The sequence below is a fragment of the Petaurus breviceps genome, unplaced genomic scaffold (genome assembly GCF_028583685.1).
Source record: "Petaurus breviceps papuanus isolate PSGF00001 unplaced genomic scaffold, PetGlider_PUasm1.0 154, whole genome shotgun sequence".
In the NCBI taxonomy this organism is placed as follows: Eukaryota; Metazoa; Chordata; class Mammalia; order Diprotodontia; family Petauridae; genus Petaurus; species Petaurus breviceps.
In genome coordinates, this window is record NW_027185715.1 from 8108569 (window position 1) to 8126005 (window position 17437).

The 17437-nt window shown below is 38.3% G+C and overlaps 1 protein-coding gene across 1 annotated transcript in view; it reads right to left on the reverse strand.

The window, feature by feature from the left end:
* Nucleotides 1-10911, reverse strand: part of TAFA2 (TAFA chemokine like family member 2) — a 531793-nt gene extending 520882 nt beyond the window's left edge. Inside the window, exon 1 of the mRNA XM_069081388.1 lies at nucleotides 9109-10911. The gene's annotated coding sequence lies outside the window, so the exon portion shown is untranslated. The remainder of the gene's footprint in view (nucleotides 1-9108) is intronic.
* Nucleotides 10912-17437: the final 6526 nt, after the last annotated feature.

Consider the following 17437-nt stretch of genomic DNA (forward strand, 5'->3'; position numbering starts at 1 on the left):
AGGTGTGTTGAAGCCAGCTATGGTGGATCAGGGGAGATGATTGTTGAATTTTCAGTGTGAGCACTTTCACCTCAAAAATTGGCAAATGCTACAAATCAGTGCTTGATTTATTGTTTTATTGTATGTCTTAAGAATGTAATGGAGAAAATGGTGATAATACTGACTAAACTTAAATGTGGATTATAGATACATTTTGTTTCAGAGAACCAGATGTCACCACTTACCAGCACATTCCCTGCACCAAACCAAATGGAGAAGGGGAGAAAATGGGATAGTATAAAGACATCATATTATTTCTTGGATGGGACTCCTTCATTCAACAAGTCTATTTCAAGGAACTTTGTACCAGGCACTATGCTAGTTACAGAAACCCTTACCCTCAAGGGGTTTATGTCCTACATAGGGGAGACATCATGAACACATAATAGTTGATGCAATATATATGGACAAAGTGGACAGAATGTATGGATTTAGCCTTCATAAAAATCTCAGGCAGCAAGAATTTTACTGAATGGCCACTGGCAGTGGTGTGTGACATTTTAAAAGTTTGAGAGAAATAATTTCTGGGTAATTAATCATTTTATTAATAATGCTAGCGTATTATTAATAAAAGGGGTCAATGACACTCTTGAATGCCAAAGATCAATTGTGGAACACATTCAATGCTTATATGCCCTTGGAAGAGTGTCTGTTCCTGAGGGTGGCAATCGACTCTGATTGGTTAACAAGTAATAACACAGTATGAATATTATAAGTTATAATGAATATACTAATGAGGGGCTAGGGGATATGACTTTGGTCATATCATTTATTTCCAAATTACCCCCCAGCTTTGGGCAGTTTAATAAAAGAATTTATCCCCACCTAAACCTGAGTAAAATACAATGAGCTTGGGGCAACTAGGTGGCACAATGTGTAAAGCGTTGGCCCGAAGTCAGGAGGACTCAAGCTCGGTTCCAGCTTCAGACACTTAACACACACACACACACACACATACACACACACACACAACTAGCTGTGTAACCAAAAAAAACAACAAACAAAACACAATGAGCTAGGAATTTGCCTAGATAAAATTGTCTAGGTGGGGTAAATTTTTGTTTTGTTTATGCTTTTTTGGAGGGGGGAAGGCAGGGCAATTGGGGTAAAGTGACTTGCCCAAGGTCACATGGCTAGTAAGTGTTAAGTGTCTGAGGCCAGATTTGAACTCTAGTCCTCCTGACTCCGGGGCCAGTGTTCTATTCGCTGCACCACCTAGCCACCCCCTGGGGTAAATTTTTGACAGAGGTCAGTAATGTCCTTCAAAAGCTGGGCTTCAAACAAGGCAATAGGACGTGAAAAAACCTGAATCTCACCTAAAATGATTATTGATAATTATTTCTCTCAGGTGTGCTAATAATGTTTAACAACGACTCTCCAAAAAAATGTGTTTTCTGATAAACTTTTAAGTTTAATCTGCATTAACATTTTCTCCATCACTTTCTCAGCTCTAAATAATCAACAAAACTATAAATCAAGCTCTGATTTGTAGGTTTGCCCATTTCTGAGGTATAAATACCCACACTGAATATCTAACAATTGTCTCTCTTGATCTAGTACTGATCCCACGACACTAATTGTGCCAAAATCTTTTTATCCAAAAGATATGGCCTGGTTCTTTGAAAGTACTCCCTTCCCAACAATGCTCTGCCTCATACCTCTGCCTCCCAGCTTCCCCAGCTTCTTTCAAGACTCAGGTCAAATCCCAACTTCTGCAAAAGGTTTTTCCTAGTCCTCCACTCATAGCACCACTGCCCAGCACATGGGAAGCACTCACTAAATGTTTGTTAACTGACTGGAGTTCATAATCTAGTATTATTAATAATAACTCACATTTACAAAGCATTTTAACATTTACTACCATAGATTTGTCATAGAATGGCTACAGGGATATCTGACTGAGTGGGCTTATTAAACTAAATCACCTGTGGACTTGATTGGGGCTTCCACTCAATTTCTACTATACTTTCTTCTTGATTGTGTGGACTAGATAGCTAACTGCATTTACAACTGAAACCTTCCTTGGGGACTAGACATGCCAACCTCAATTCCTAAGGGAATTTCTGTTCAGTTGCAGGAGTTAAAAGAAGAAAGGGGGGAAGGGAATTGTGGATGGGGTGTCAAGAAAGGTCTACCCCATATAGCACTGGAAAAAAATGCTTTAAACAAGGAGAAACAAACAAGAAGAAAGGTCAGGAATGAAGTATTGCCAACATGAATGAAATATTTAAATTCTTCTCCATGCAAAATCAGGGATTCTACCCATTTTATTTACCCTATCTCCTTATCACCATCACCTATTACCCTTACCTGCAAAAAGGATTAACACATGTGAATTGTCTATGTTGTAATAAACAGAACTACAATGCACTTACTCCTTGCCCTCTGGGAGTTTATATGCTAAGAAAATCTTCCAGGCTCCCAGGTCCATGACTTCAGCAATACCCTCAACTACCCCCTCTCCCTCACCCTACATATTCAGTCAGTTGCCAAATCTTGCCATTTCTACCTCCACATCTTTCCCATGTTACCCCTTCTCTCTTCTCACACAGTCATTAATTCAACCCCTCATCACTTCTCACCCAGATTATTGCAATGACCCACCATAATTGCTGCCAAAATGATTTTCTTTAGCAATAAGTCTGCTATGCCTGTCACTAAATAAACTAGAGTGACTCTTGACTTCTGTTGAGATTTTAAAGCCCTTTACAACCTGGTCCCATCCTCTCTTACTAACCTCATAACTCTCTCTCCTGAACTCTACAATTCAGTCAAAATGGCCTTTTATCTCCATCCTCTGTGTTCACACAAAACACTCCAACTCTCCTCTCCCTGCCTTTGCACTGACCAAGCCCTAAGATTATACCGCACTTCCTCCTCATCTTCAACTCATAGAATCTCTCTTTTCCTTTAAGACTCACCTGAAGAACCACCTTCTATAAGAAGCATTTCCTGATATCCCTCGCCTAAACTACTGAGTAACTAATGACTTACATTTATTTTCTTTATATTCATTCTACATATATTTATATATGTACTTGTCTTCCCATTAGAATATATTCTCCTTGTGAGTGGGAATTGTGCCATCGATTGTACTTGCCATCCCTACCACCTGGCACATAGTAGGTGCTTAATACCTCTTTATTTGTTGATTGAAAAATCACCTGTTTCCTTGACAACAAGAGATGGACCTTTGTTGCTAAGATTTCTGTGATCACATAACCTTTTTTTGTCCCATGATTTTGCTTTCTTTACAATAGCACAATGAATAAAGTACAAAGAAAAGATGGTCAAGGACAAATTATACAACATACTTCCTGAGCACAGATATTATTTCTATTACAGGTAAATGGAAAAAGGAAAACATATTTACATATCTGAATTGTACTGATTATCACTGAAAATTCTCCACACAGAGGGAAAAGGAGAGAGGGAGAAAATCATAGAATAGCATAGCTATATAAAAAGGTATAAAAGTTTTATTCTATAAATAAAAATATCAGATTATAAATGATAGCATTAAAAAATACACATCACTAATCATAGCTAAGGTTATTCTATGATATATTATGCCTTCGGTTCTTAGGCACAAATCTAAGCTTTCCAAAAAAACTTTCTTAACTCACACTATTGTGGACCCTTTCCACAGCTTTTCTAAACAATGTCTCCCTAGAAAGAGATGCACAATTCTATGATGGAAGTCAGATATTATCACTGTGTATAATGAGGGTCAACAGTAGGAAACCACATGCAACTACTGGAGGCCACTGGCAATTAACACCATTTAATAAAAGGTTTAGGAGGTTTGTGACCTTTAAAGGTCAACCCACTTACCCACTCACATACATGCAATTATACAGATGACTGGTTTGCTACTGCAAGAGATATGAAGTTATTTAGTAAAACAAATCTTACATTTATCAAAAGCTCCTTTTAACTCTCCAGGCATCATGTGGAGAGAGATCTTTAGACACCCCAGGAGGCAAAAGAGCAAAGAAAACTTGTTTGTCCAGCTGTCTCCATTTTGTCAAAGTACTGTATTCAGTATCACACCATAACCACCAGCATGCAACATCATCACATTACTGCATCTCTCTCAAAAGAGTTTTCTGAGATCTATAGTCTCTAAAAGAAGCAATATAAATATAAATTGAATTGTGAATCTAAGGTTTGTACTGGTAAATATTGTGCCTTGGGCTAAGTGTCCAGTCTGGGGAAATGAAAAAACAATTACAACTTCTATGATGTAACTTAAGAGGATGAAGGAGATGATTAAAAGCATTCTATCTGGTAGGATAACATAAATGTTGCCCCTGCAGTTGAGTACCATAGCCCTTATGAATTATGAAGAACACAATGGAAATGCTCCTCTTTTCTGGCTTGTTCACGGTTCACCTTAATCCCAGAACAAACTGAATGTCTGAATTTCTAGTGGGAAGAGTTCTCAATTGCTTAAACAGGCTAAAATACCATTGACTCTATTTGCAGGGCTGTCTATCAATGAGTGAGTCTCAAGCCCAGCATATGCTCATGGAAGTGTGTATTGGTTTACACACAGGAAGTGGGTGGTCTTTGGCAACCTGACATGCTTTTTTAGTACAGTCTGAGTATGGTTCTAGAAAAATCTGTAGCTATAATTTGTAGAACAAAATAAAATGCTCTAATGTTATGCATGGTTTGTGTTTTGACTGTGGAGGCCTATCTTTAATAAGTACTGCATACTGCGATATTCAGTGCTTAAAATGTATCAAAATTTTCTGTACTTGTTTCAATAAACATACCCCCCCAACATACTTGCACAGAAGGCATTTTTTTTTACATTTTACATTTCTAGCCTGGTGAGTCAAAATATCTACAAAAACAAAATAGAGGAAAAACTATACTAGGAGCTTGAATGGGATAATTGCTTTACAAGATAGCTTGCTATGCCAAGAATCCATTTATACTTGGGAAGGCAAATGGGTCAAATCATATTTCTCACAAATGCTACGATGGATGGTACACCTCTCCATAGGGCATAGAAAGCTTATAAAGTTGTTGATAGTTTTATCACATAACACCTAACCAGCATCATGATATAATATCATTATAAGTAATATGTAGAAATATAGTAAATGCATTTTCATAGTATTTTTTTCAAGATGTAAAAAGTACTTAATAGACCATGGCCAACTAATTCTCATGACAGTTTTCATAAAGGAGATAGATGGTAGGTAAGATTATCCCAATTATATATGGGAACATGGAAGTATTGCAATGAGAAGATACCATTTACCCAAGTTCCTCAGCAAAACAGTGGCCACCAACTAGGAACCTAACAATGACTCCTCAGCAGTATTTGCTCTATCCTATGGCTCCTAAGATAATGATTTCAATCAAAATACAGAATTCACTCTCTAAAAATCATACATGGTATTGCATTTTGGAATGCTCCTATAATTAACATCACAATAATTTACAGCAAAAATTCGTGTATTTTCCCAAGAAGGCAACAATATGGTACAGTGGAGTGTTCTACCCATGGTCAGAGGACCTGAATTCAAATCCCAATTGCTACTTATGTGACCTTGGAAAAATCACTTCACCTTTCAAGACCTAGGTTCCCCCATCTATTAAACGAGAGGATTGGACCAAATAGTATCCAAGATGTCTTCCAGCTTTAAATCTATAATCCTAAGAACTCTAAAATGTAATCTTTAAGCATTCCATGTTCAGAGAAAATGGCTGATTCCCCATGTTGTATAGCATTACAAAAATCAATAACTCACACAAGCTATATCCATACGATACTTCATTGAAATGTGATTTTCAAATTAAAGCTGAAGTGCATGTGCTTGTATATAAATTCTTCAGATATGAGATAGCTTCAGTTGATTTGGCTTTCATATCCAGCTCCAGTCTTTTTTATCTATTAGTTTTAATGCATTTCTTTTCTTTGTTTTGATGGAGTCCTACTAATAAACAGGTTGATGAATTGCAGCTGTAAAGGCTAGGCATAGATCACAGGAGAATCTGCTGGATGTATACTTCTGCTTTAACTTACAGTTTTTAACCAAGAAAACAATACTGCATTGCACAATAAAGTTCCCTATTTTTACTTGAATCTTCAATGAGCAAAACAGCTGCAGAATAATGTGACTTAATGAGGCATCCCTAATAAAATTCCTGCAGAAGTAAAAGCAGGGGCACAGAACTGTTTGGTCTCTGGTAGTTTCATCATTTCAAATACAGAAAAAGAAACTGGTGATGTTTTCAAGCATTCCTGGATCAAGTCATACATTAGATAGGCAAATGTTTATCAATTTATATAAGCAAGCCTATATAATACAGGCAGGATCAGGCAAGATCATTCATCTGATATCTTATATTAGACAAGAGGTAGAAAAGCCTAAAAAATGCAGTAGAGGCAGATCCTGCTTACACTCTACCTGTAACAGGTAATTCATATCCTATCCTTAGTAACAGAGGGAAAAATGCAACTTTAATATTGAGCCATTGTTTTAATATATATATGCATATATATATATATATATATATATATATATATATATATATATTTAAAGAGTCATTGGTAAAATATCATTAAGGGCCCCTAGAATTTTAAAGGGGGGGTAGGTCATGATCATGTATAAAATGTTATTTTAATAATTCTGATGTCATCATTAGGTTATAACATTTTACATTTCATAAAAGAATAAAGCAGCTTCATCTAAAAACAAAGTTCATTTTTAGGGCCATATCATTACATTTGGAAACTTGATTGTTAACAAATGTAGTCACTAAACAGAATGTTCCTTTTCTCCACAAATCTGCATTTCAATAAATCCTTACACATCACTTTGCCATTGCTAAAATACCTCCTGTCTGTGTATATAAAACCACACACACACACACTCCCAAAACTGGATTCCCTTCCAACCCAATCCACATAATTACAGTACAGGTGTCAACCTTAATGTCTGAATTTCTTGATTTCTCTTTAAGAGATATATGCTATGTGCAAACATGTGACCAAATGCACTTGCTGGAGTAGTTGCAGTCTACTGAATATACTGATTAAAATAGTATTCAGAGAATTTCATCTTAAAAACTACACTACTGCTAACCAGGCAACATAGCCCAACTGTATATTTTTCTCACTTAAAAGTCTCCCTGTGCTTGACTACAGGCAGACTAAGTATTCAGTGAGTAGTAACACTGCTCACATTCTATTATACCTATAAATAATGCAACCTATTTCTTTAGACAGGAATCAGAAGAATGATAATAATGTAAAGTCCAATGTGGTTACAAGTAGCAGCTCATCTTTTAAAAGCAGGATAATAGTAAGCTAAAGATCGAAACAATTGTCCCCATGATGTTACAAAATGGAGTGGGAAGGAAGAAGAAAGGAAATGGATTATGTATGAAGTTTTAAAAATGAAAACTTTGTCAATGTTGAAATTGATCAAGATCCACCAGGAGGAATGTGCAAATACAGAAGACTGGAGTAAATAAAGATTTTTAAATGGCTTCAGAAGTGCTTCCAATCTCGACAAGTTCTTGTATTTTAGCACTTTAGCAAGAAATATGAAATTAATTCCTAATTTGCCTTTGCTTATATTGCCTAATAGAGCCGTTTTAAAGAGTTAATTGATAGTCTGAATGTTGACGTCTCAAGCAATCTATTTGGGAAGCCAGAAGCCAGATAATTATCATTTAGTCAATGGTTATTTAAATCCACCGGGTGAGTAGAGAAGACCCTAAAGCACCCTGATGCTTTAAAAGACTTTTGAGAGTTAGGGTTTGAACATACTGCACATTTAAGAACCGTACAAGAGTCAATAGTAGATTCCTATGGTGCTCACAAAAGCAAGGTGTTTTACTTTCTCCCTTAGCTGCCTCCAGCCAAACTCTCCTCAAAACCGAGGGAGTAACTAGAAGTCAGATTCTAAGCGCTTCAGGCAATTGTTTAACTCTTGGTCTGGAAGAGATAATACACAGTATAGGAAGGTGCTAGCTCCAACTACCGCAAGCACAACAAGGCAGAGAGCTCCAGCTGTGTGTTCTTTGCAAGGAGAGGCTACACAAATAATCCCACCGTCTCAGAGAAATAGGGCGCAATTGCAAAACTTTCCTATCCAGGGGATCAGTTATAGCGAACTAATTCCCCACTGCGAAATAAGCGAGGCTCGGTAACCTGAAAGAAAATACCACTTAGTGGTAAACTGGACCATTTAAAGAAAAAGGGAATGATCAGCAAAGCAACCCCTAAAGAAAATTCCGATGCCATTACCAAGATTTGGGGGGGGGGGGTAGAAGAGTTGCATGTGTCCAGAAAGCAAAGGTCAAAAACCAAGCCATTTTTTTTCTTGACGTTGTTCATGAAACGATTCTTAATTCTTTTCATTGTCCCCATAAGATCCAAGAGATCATTCTTCAAGCTGTAGTAAATCTCTGGTTATCTGAGGTTTACCAGACTGTTATCCTTTATGAAAATAGTTAGGTAGAGAAATCGATAACCTCACTAAAGCGCCCCACCTTGGGCAGACAGGCCAAAGAATTAACTAATCAGAAGTGGACAGAAAGTGGGGCTTTCAAAAAGGCGACCTGACACATAGCATTGATCCTTCCTAGTACGAGACTCTTTCTACTTATTAGGAGTCCAATATGGTTATAGCCTGGATTGATCTGGGAGTGGGGATCCCATGGCTTTGATTCTTGATCAATTTAGGAGCAAAGGAACAGGGAGCAAAAAGAGGGAGCCCCTCACCGAACCCTTTCTCTGTGCCTCTGGATCGTGTCCCGTGTCCCCAACACCTTCGCCTCTCCCTGGAGTGGCCACCACGGCGCTCCTTTGGGCAGGAAGGTATGACACTGCCTGCCCAACCCATATGTACCCCCTTTCTACCCTCGAACCCACTGCAGACTGAGACCACCGAGGGAGAGGGAAGGAAGGTAGACTCTCCCCCCGCCCCATCCGCTCCAGTTGTCCTGGTCTACAACAGCGCCAGGCCAGTCCCGCTCACCCCACCCCTTGAGGGAGCCTCTAGCTGGGGAGGAAGCTGAAGTGGCTGCTGTCGCACCTACCTGCAGCCCCGCTTCCCAGCGGCAACACCTAGCGATGCTCCTGTAGCTTCCGGGAGCCGGCGCCAGCCTTATAGTTCTTGCATCTCTTGCCAAATCCCAATCCGCCTTCACCATCCAGGGGCATAGGGACCTGCGGTCTGGTGGTGTGTGCTTGGAGCGGGCGTGTGAGTGTGACCCTGTGTGCGCGCGCGCGTGTGTGTATGTGTGAGTGTGTGTGTGTGTGTGAGTGCGTGTGCGTGTTGTGTGTGTGTGTGCGCGCGCGTGAGTGTATTTCCTCCTTTTGGATTGCAAAGAGAGGTTTCAGGAATCTCCTGAAATCCAAACCGGAATCCCCAAAGCAGGTGGTAGGTAGGATGCGTGCGTCTCCTTTCTTCTTTTCCTTTCTTCAATTTTTTTTTTTCCTCCCACAGCGCCAAAGTAATCAAAAGATTTGTTGATTGAGACAGCCCAAGTCCCGGCGCCCTGGGCAGCTCCGCTGGCCCCTGCTACCGGTCCTCGGAGGAGCGGTGAGGTCCAGCTCAGCCTCCCAACTGCCGGAATCCAAGAACCTCTCTTATGACGGTCCCAATTTGTTTGCTTTTAATGCCGAGCAAAGACTTATCCTTGTCACACGCTCCCTCTCGTTCTTTCTCTCTCTCCCTCTCTCTTCTTCTCTCCCTTTCCCTCTCACACCCAGGCAAGCACACCAACTCCCTGTTCTTTCCTCCCTCCCTGCCTCTCTCCCTCTCTCTCGGGAAAGGCAAATTGGAGGTTCACCTTCAGAAAAGCAGCATTCTCCACGAATTGTCTAGTTTCCCGGTCATCCCGAGATCCCGGGGTATCACTCGGTGGGTAGAAAGGGAAAGACGCTGCTGGAGCTTAGGACAGACACACTGTGAGAGACCGGAGGGATCTCGATCTCTCCTGTTACCTCTTTCTTCCCTTCCCAGAGATAACCTGGTTCCTCGGTCCTGGTAGCAAGGTTATTGTTGACAGGTCTCCTGCAGCCCTTTTCCTCTCCAGCTGCTGTGACTTTGCACTGGCTCCTAGAGTCTGGTTGACAGCAACTCCTGGACAGCTGCAGTGGCTCTGGACTGTGCCGAATGGTCCCAGGAAACCTGTCGTTTACGAAGTGCTCTCCCACCCCACCCTAACTACTCCTGCCACTGTCACCGGGGCGGAAAAGGTGTGAGTCCCAACGTCGAGCACAGCCCGGCAGGTGTAGACTCGTTATTACTTCACTAGAGACCCCGGGATGGGAAAAAAGGAAGGGAAAAGGAGGGGCGGCGATGAGGATACAAGCCCAAATCCCAAGAAGGACAGAAGGACATACGGAGCCTACAACGTATGGAACCTACAAACCTTCCTTCCCTATCCCTCCTTCGAAAGCTACACTGACAAAAGAAACTGGAGATTTCTTTAAAAAAAAAAAAAATCCTTTAAGGACAGGGTATTGCTACCTTACCTAGACCCCAGCCCACCTGTCTTTCCGGGGAATTCCGAATGAATTACAGCCCCACGGAATCCAATTGAAACTCCAGAAGTCTCTAGCACCACAGCTTCTGGCTGAGTTTAGCCCTAAAATGGGATGGAAAGATCCGCCTGCCTCGCCTCAGCTTCTCCCCCAACAGTCAATTCTGCAAGTTGCTACTATCCCTTGCTGAAAAGAAACAATGGTCCTGCAGAAAAAGGAGTAAGAGAGATGAGAAGGGAGGAAATGGAATCTGATATAAAAGCTGGACTGTGTCTCCCTCCAGAGGGAGAATAGGGTTAGAAGTCTGAACCGACGTAGCTGGAGTTCAGGTTTCCTTTTCACAAAGGAAAAAAGGAAATCTTCTACTTCTAGAATATTACTTTTATGCAGATGTCACCTTAAAGGAATCCCAAGAGAGGATTTTCACTACAGTATTTGCCAGCCTATCTTGATGAATCTGTAAAAAGCCAAGACGCCCAGATTTCCCTTATAGAAGTTTCTCTTCTGGTAGGATTCTGTCAAATAGGTTGGTAATAAAAATTGTAAGAAAAGTTCATCTTGCACACCAGTAGTTTCCACATATTATGTAGTGATGCCTCCTTTTTTTACAGGAAAAAAAAAGTCATGCCCTCCACTTTTCATAAAACAATCATTACGTACTTATTGAGGACCTACTATGTGACACATATTCACTATATCTATAGGGATATAGATATATCCCTGGAGAAAAAAAAAAAAAAAAACAGGATTTAAATGGTCCTTGCCCTCTATAATTTTCTTAATTCATATTTTTCCCAAATGCTCAAATAAATCGGTAATTTCATCCTGATTGTCTTCAAAGTTGTTCATTGATTATCTCTCATCCAGGCTTTATTATCCTCATTGTGATCTGTAAAATAAAGCCCACAATTTATAAAAATAAAATTAAGAATATATTAGCTTTCATAGCAACATACAAACAAATCTTAATCATATGATAAAATAATATAATTTATAGATATTGATAAAATTCTTTATTTTTTATATTTGTAGCTTATAAAAACGATCTTTAGTTCAACCTGCAGAGTGATGATCCAGATCTTCTGGCCATTTGAATAAGAACAGGTTCTAATGTATCATAACTGTCCATGAAAAATGGGTTCCTTATCCATTCATATTTAGAAATATCTAGTTCTGTAAAATGAAATGAGAATTGCTTCTGAAGGTCAGTCAAATGATTAATAAGTAAGACTACTTTTATTTCATTTGCAGGGCAAATTTTTTTATTTATAAATATATGAAAATATTATTTGTGAATTAATTATCCATAGCTCTTTTTCATAAATGCAGACAATTTATCATTCTGAATCATAGTATGAAATAGAGAACCTTGCACTGGAAAATTTAGAGAACTCAGATCTTCAAAAAAACAGCCAGAATATCCAAAATTAGGGAGAAAAACTGTTATAAAATGAACTTTCTTCATCTCTTTTACTATCACTTACAAAATGCCAATTATTTTCTTCTGCTGCCTTAAACCCCCTTCAAAGTACTTTGGAAGGAGAAAGCCAGCATGTTTCACAGAAATATAGAAGTGCCCTGTTCTCTGTTCTCCATAGCATCACACAATTTTTGCCAAGAGCCTGAACTGTTTTTTGTAAAGTTGTTTTTCCCGTAATGACTTGAAAAGCTGTATCTAACTCTTCATTCACACTTCTTCAAATAAGTGATTATGAAGTAAGCAATGTGTCCAGGCCATATGAGGGGGTCATATTTTCAATTAGTGTATGTATTTATATTTTGTTCTGACACCAAATGATCCCTACCAGTAGAGTTCAATACAATTATCCAATATTGTATCGTTTAAGTTGTTTTTTTTAATCAGCCAATTGTATTGAAATTTTATCTTGTTTTGGCATTCCAAGGAAGATCTGGATTCATCCCCTCCCTCAGATACTTAGTAATCATGTGATTCTGAGAAAGTCATTTCACTTTTCTGGTTCTCAAATTTTTAACCTACAAAATGAAGGGTTGGGGTGGCTAGGTGGCACAGTGATTAGAGCACCAGCCCTGGAGTCAGGAGGACCTGAGTTGAAATCCAGCCTCAGATACTTAACACTTACTAGCCACGTGACCTTGGGCAAATCACTTAACCCCAATTGCCCTGCCTTCCCCCCTACAAAAAGAAAAAAAAAACAATAGGATTTGGGCTTATACCATTTGAACTCAAATCTATGTTTCCATACATAATCAAATGAGAGAAGAGACTAGCCAAGATTGTAGAGTAGTAAGAAGCAGAGCCAAGCTCTTCCATTCGACTAGTCCACAAAGATGTAGAAAATGCACCAGATCAACTCCTAACTTGGGAAATCAAAGGAAAAACTTACTATAAGTCATTTTTCCAGGCCAGGTCAGTACAAGGAGACAGAGAGATATGTGGACACTGGAAATGGATCTAACCAGGAACAGCCACATAAAGCCTTCTAGCACAGAGACTGAATGAGGATTGACCTGAACTGTGCACTGGAGCAAGAAAAGGTCCCAGATCTGGCAGAGAGAGGCTGGAGCTTATGCAAAAAGGAATGGGGCCAAATGCCAGTTCTGTCTTTCATTAACTAGAGCCAAGTCATAGATTTAGTACAATTTGGAGAAAGGATATGAGCCTAGGAGTAATGATCCAGACCCCTAGGCTGTATATTAAGTGAGAAATAAGTACAGAATAATAAAAATAACAACATTTTATAGCACTTATTATGTTCCAGGCACTGCACACACTACAAATATTATCCCATGTGATCTTCACAACAAACCTAGGAGATCGATACTATTATCATTCACATCTTACAGATGAGGAAACTAAGTCAAACAGAGGTTAAATGACTTGCCCAGGGTCACACAACTAGTAAGTATCTGAGGCTGGATTTGAACTCAGGTCTTCCTGACTTCGTGCCTAGCACTCTGTCCACTGTGCCACCTAGATGCCTCAGACACAGCTATTTCATTTGTATAGTGAGCATTTTTTTTAATTACCAAATATATCAAAATGTTATTTTGTAAATTTCTTATCCATAGCTCTAATTTTTTTTCACAAATGTAGTCAGTTTTCCACCCTGAATCATAGTATGAAACAGAATATAGAAGTAAGCATGTGCTAATAACCAACAGAATAACCATGTGAAAGGTTATTCTGGCCAAGAAGCCCAGACCAAAAGGGAGCCTATAGTTTTGACACTGAACATACAGAGCTTTTCAGCTAACAGTGACTGAGTTCAGCATTAGTTTGCTGGTACTCCAACTAAGGGATAAGTCCACAGTTGTATTGCTCAGACCCAAACTCAGATCAGGAATTTGAGGAGCTCAGCCCAAAACTGTAGCACTCAGATTTTGCCCTAGATCAAACAACTTTGAGAGCATGAAAAGCTTTCATGTCACCAGACTGAGCTGTCCCAGAGATCCTGTACTCTGTACCCTGAAAACTCAGCAGCAGGGATAAAGAAGACAAAAGCACAACCCAGACACTTCTTCCAGAAGTATGCAGAGCCTGAAAGTAATATAAAGTCCAAAGTCAGAAAGCAGATTGGAATAATGAGGAAATTTCAAAAGGAGAATCCCACCATAAAGAACTATAGGCGACAGGGACGTTCAAGATACAGATCTAGAAAGATGTTTCCAAAACATCTAAAAGTAAAGCCTTAAAGAAAAACATAGCTTGGAAAGAAATTCAACTAGAATTCCTGGAAGATATGATATCTACACCCTTCAAGTTCAATTAAAGGAAGCCACCCTACAGTAGTAAATCATAGGTGTAATAAATTATAAGGTGTTATAAATTATAAGTGTTATAGGACAGTATGTGTCCTAGAACACTTCTTCAAATGATATTGGCAGTGTCAAATTATGCATGTATACAGATTTGGCATAAATCTATTCAAAATTGAACTTTTTGCACATTCTTTGCTACATAATATTTCCCTTTAGTTAATCTGCTGTGTTCATCTCTCCTTTTTGGGGTTGATTTGAATTTTTTCTTTGAAAAAAATTCTGAATCATAGTATGAAATAGAGAGAATATAGGAAAAAGTGGATCTTCTTGTGCAATAATTGAAACTCAAAAATATTCAAAAATGTTGCCCATTGATTCATGCTTTTCCTCCAAGAGGGTCTAATAGATCTGTAGTTCTCTCGTTCTATGATTTAATCCTATGAGGTTTTAGATGCAAGAAGCTCATAGAGATTAAGTCATTTTCCATAGTGACACTTCTAGTAAATGTTAGGGGCAAGATTTGAATGCAGTTCTTGACTCCAAGATCAACCCTGTTATTCACTACTGCAATCTGGCTCATCTTAAATTTACATCGATTCCAGTTTTGTGATAAGCAAAATAGGAATTACCAATGGAGTTTTAAATCTGCATTGTTAAGGAACTGAAGGCACTTGACAAAGTTTATCTATTAAGGAAAGAACTGAAATATTTTGGAGGCATCAAAGTCTGATGGTAAAACTCAGGTCTTTGGGTTGCTTATTTGGAAGCAACTTCATGCTTCCAAAATATTTCCTAGAATCATAGGATCTCAGAAATCACCCAAGCAAATATTCTCATTTTTAAGAATTTAAGAATTTAAAGAAACTGAGATTCAGAAAATTTAAGTGACTTACCCAAGGTCAAACAGATAGTAATCAAAACCAAATCAAATTAATTTTATTAAAATATGAAATAAATAAAAATACCAAACTAACAAAGTAAAAATACTATTAGCAAAAAATGTCAAATTAACAAAGAAATCACAAAGAGGTTGGGACAATATATCCCAAAAAAAATCTTAGATACTTAGAGGTGATGTGACTACACAGTCTCAACTCAAATGGAAACAGAACACACATCATTCACATGTAAGGATCCCTGAAAGCCACATGATGACATGTAATATTACTATGTTTTACTGTATTTTTATTTCGTTAAATATTTTCTAATTGCATTTTAATCTGGCTCAGTTCCTGGAAGTGTTGGAGGCCACACGTGTCTGTAGGTCATGTGATTGACACCTTTGTTCTAGTGGATAGGTAAGTAGCTTCACAGTAATTAAGATCTGGGTTCAAGTCCCAGATCTGATACATACCAGTTTATGTGCCCATAGGAAAGTAATTGAATGTTTCAGTGTCCCTGACACTTTTCTAAAACTCTAAATTATAGAGCAACTGCATATCTGCACTAGTAAGAAATATATACTATTAAGAAATACAATACTCCCAATACAAATGAAATCACAGGTCCAACTAAAGATTTTTTAAAAATATCTACTGACTAAAACTTACTCTTCTGTTCCTTTTCCTTTCTTTTATCACTATTAATGCTATGCCAGATCCCATCCTTTGGATTACTTCTACTCTTATTCACTATGCTGGTAAATAATGCAAGAAGAAATCATGAAAAGAATGCATATTGCCTAATCTGAACTGGGCCCTCGCTGCCCAATTCATGGCAAACCTTCTACTCCTCCCTAATTAAGCCTATGTCCCACTCCCCCTAATCCCTATTCTAAACCTTGTTTTTCTTCAAGCATGCCACAACACCCTCTTCCTTCTCAACCCTCTCATCCCAGGACCTTCCCTTATACTTTACGAAGACCATTTGCCATGAATTCTCTATACTCTCCATTTCTGCATTTCCCCATTGACATTATTCCCCTTTCTCTCCAATCTCTGTTCAAAAGGAGGCACACCTCACTATGGTCAATCCTTCTTAATCAATTCCCTCCGGTATTCTCTGGCAAATTACCCCACCCCAGCTCCAATAACCATCCCTGTCTCTAACTTTCAATCTTTCCTTATCTACAAATTCCTTCTCTGCAGCCTTACAAATGCATTTGTGTCCCCCTAGCTATTTATAAAAATGTTACTTGATACTAACATCCCTTCAACCTATCAGCTTCTATCTCTCTTCCATTGCACAATGTCCTAGAAAAAAACCGTCTCTTTTCATACCTCTACTCTCTCTCCTCTCACTCACTTCTCCAATCCTTGCAGTCTGGCTTGTGATCTCATAGCTCACTGGAACTGCTATCTCCAAAGTTAACAAACTTTTCTCTAAATTACCAAATTCAATGGTCTCTTCTCAGTCAAAATCAGGTTTGTAAACCAGATTCATTCATAAACTCTACTTTCATTCTCCCTCTATATTTAATCAATCACTAAATGTTGATGATTCTACCTTTGCAAAATCTCTCCTATCCAGCCCCTTCTCTCCACTCAAATAACCACTATACTAGTTTTGGAGTGTATACACAGACACACACACATACATACATGTGTACATGTATACGTGTGCACACATATAACATATGCATATATTTAAATATACACAAATCTACATATACACCTATATATTTAAATGTGGAAATATATCAATAAATATAGAAATATTTTATAGAAAACATAGAAATATATTAATAAATATAGAAATATATTTATAAATATAAAAATTTAAATTGAATTGTTTAAAATATCATATATGTATATATATATAAATCTATATCACTTCTTGTTAACACTGCTGCAATAACCTAATTGTTCTTTTCTTCAATCAACGCACAAGATTTTAATTGTGTTTACTTTGTGTGAACACTAAGCTAAGACTTCTTACCTTGTCTTTCACTCTCCGATCCATCTTCCTCACAGCAGCTGTTAAATAAATATACTTCAAGAGCAGATATGATCATGTCCCTCCTCTGCTCAAACAACTTCAGTGGCTCTCATATTACCCCTAGGATAAAATACAAATTTCTTAGTCATTTCAAGCTCTTCACAATCTAATTACTGACCTACTACCTTTCCAGCCTAACTACACATTATTCCCCTTTACACATAATAACCTGGATCTAAACTAGTCTGTTTGCTGTTC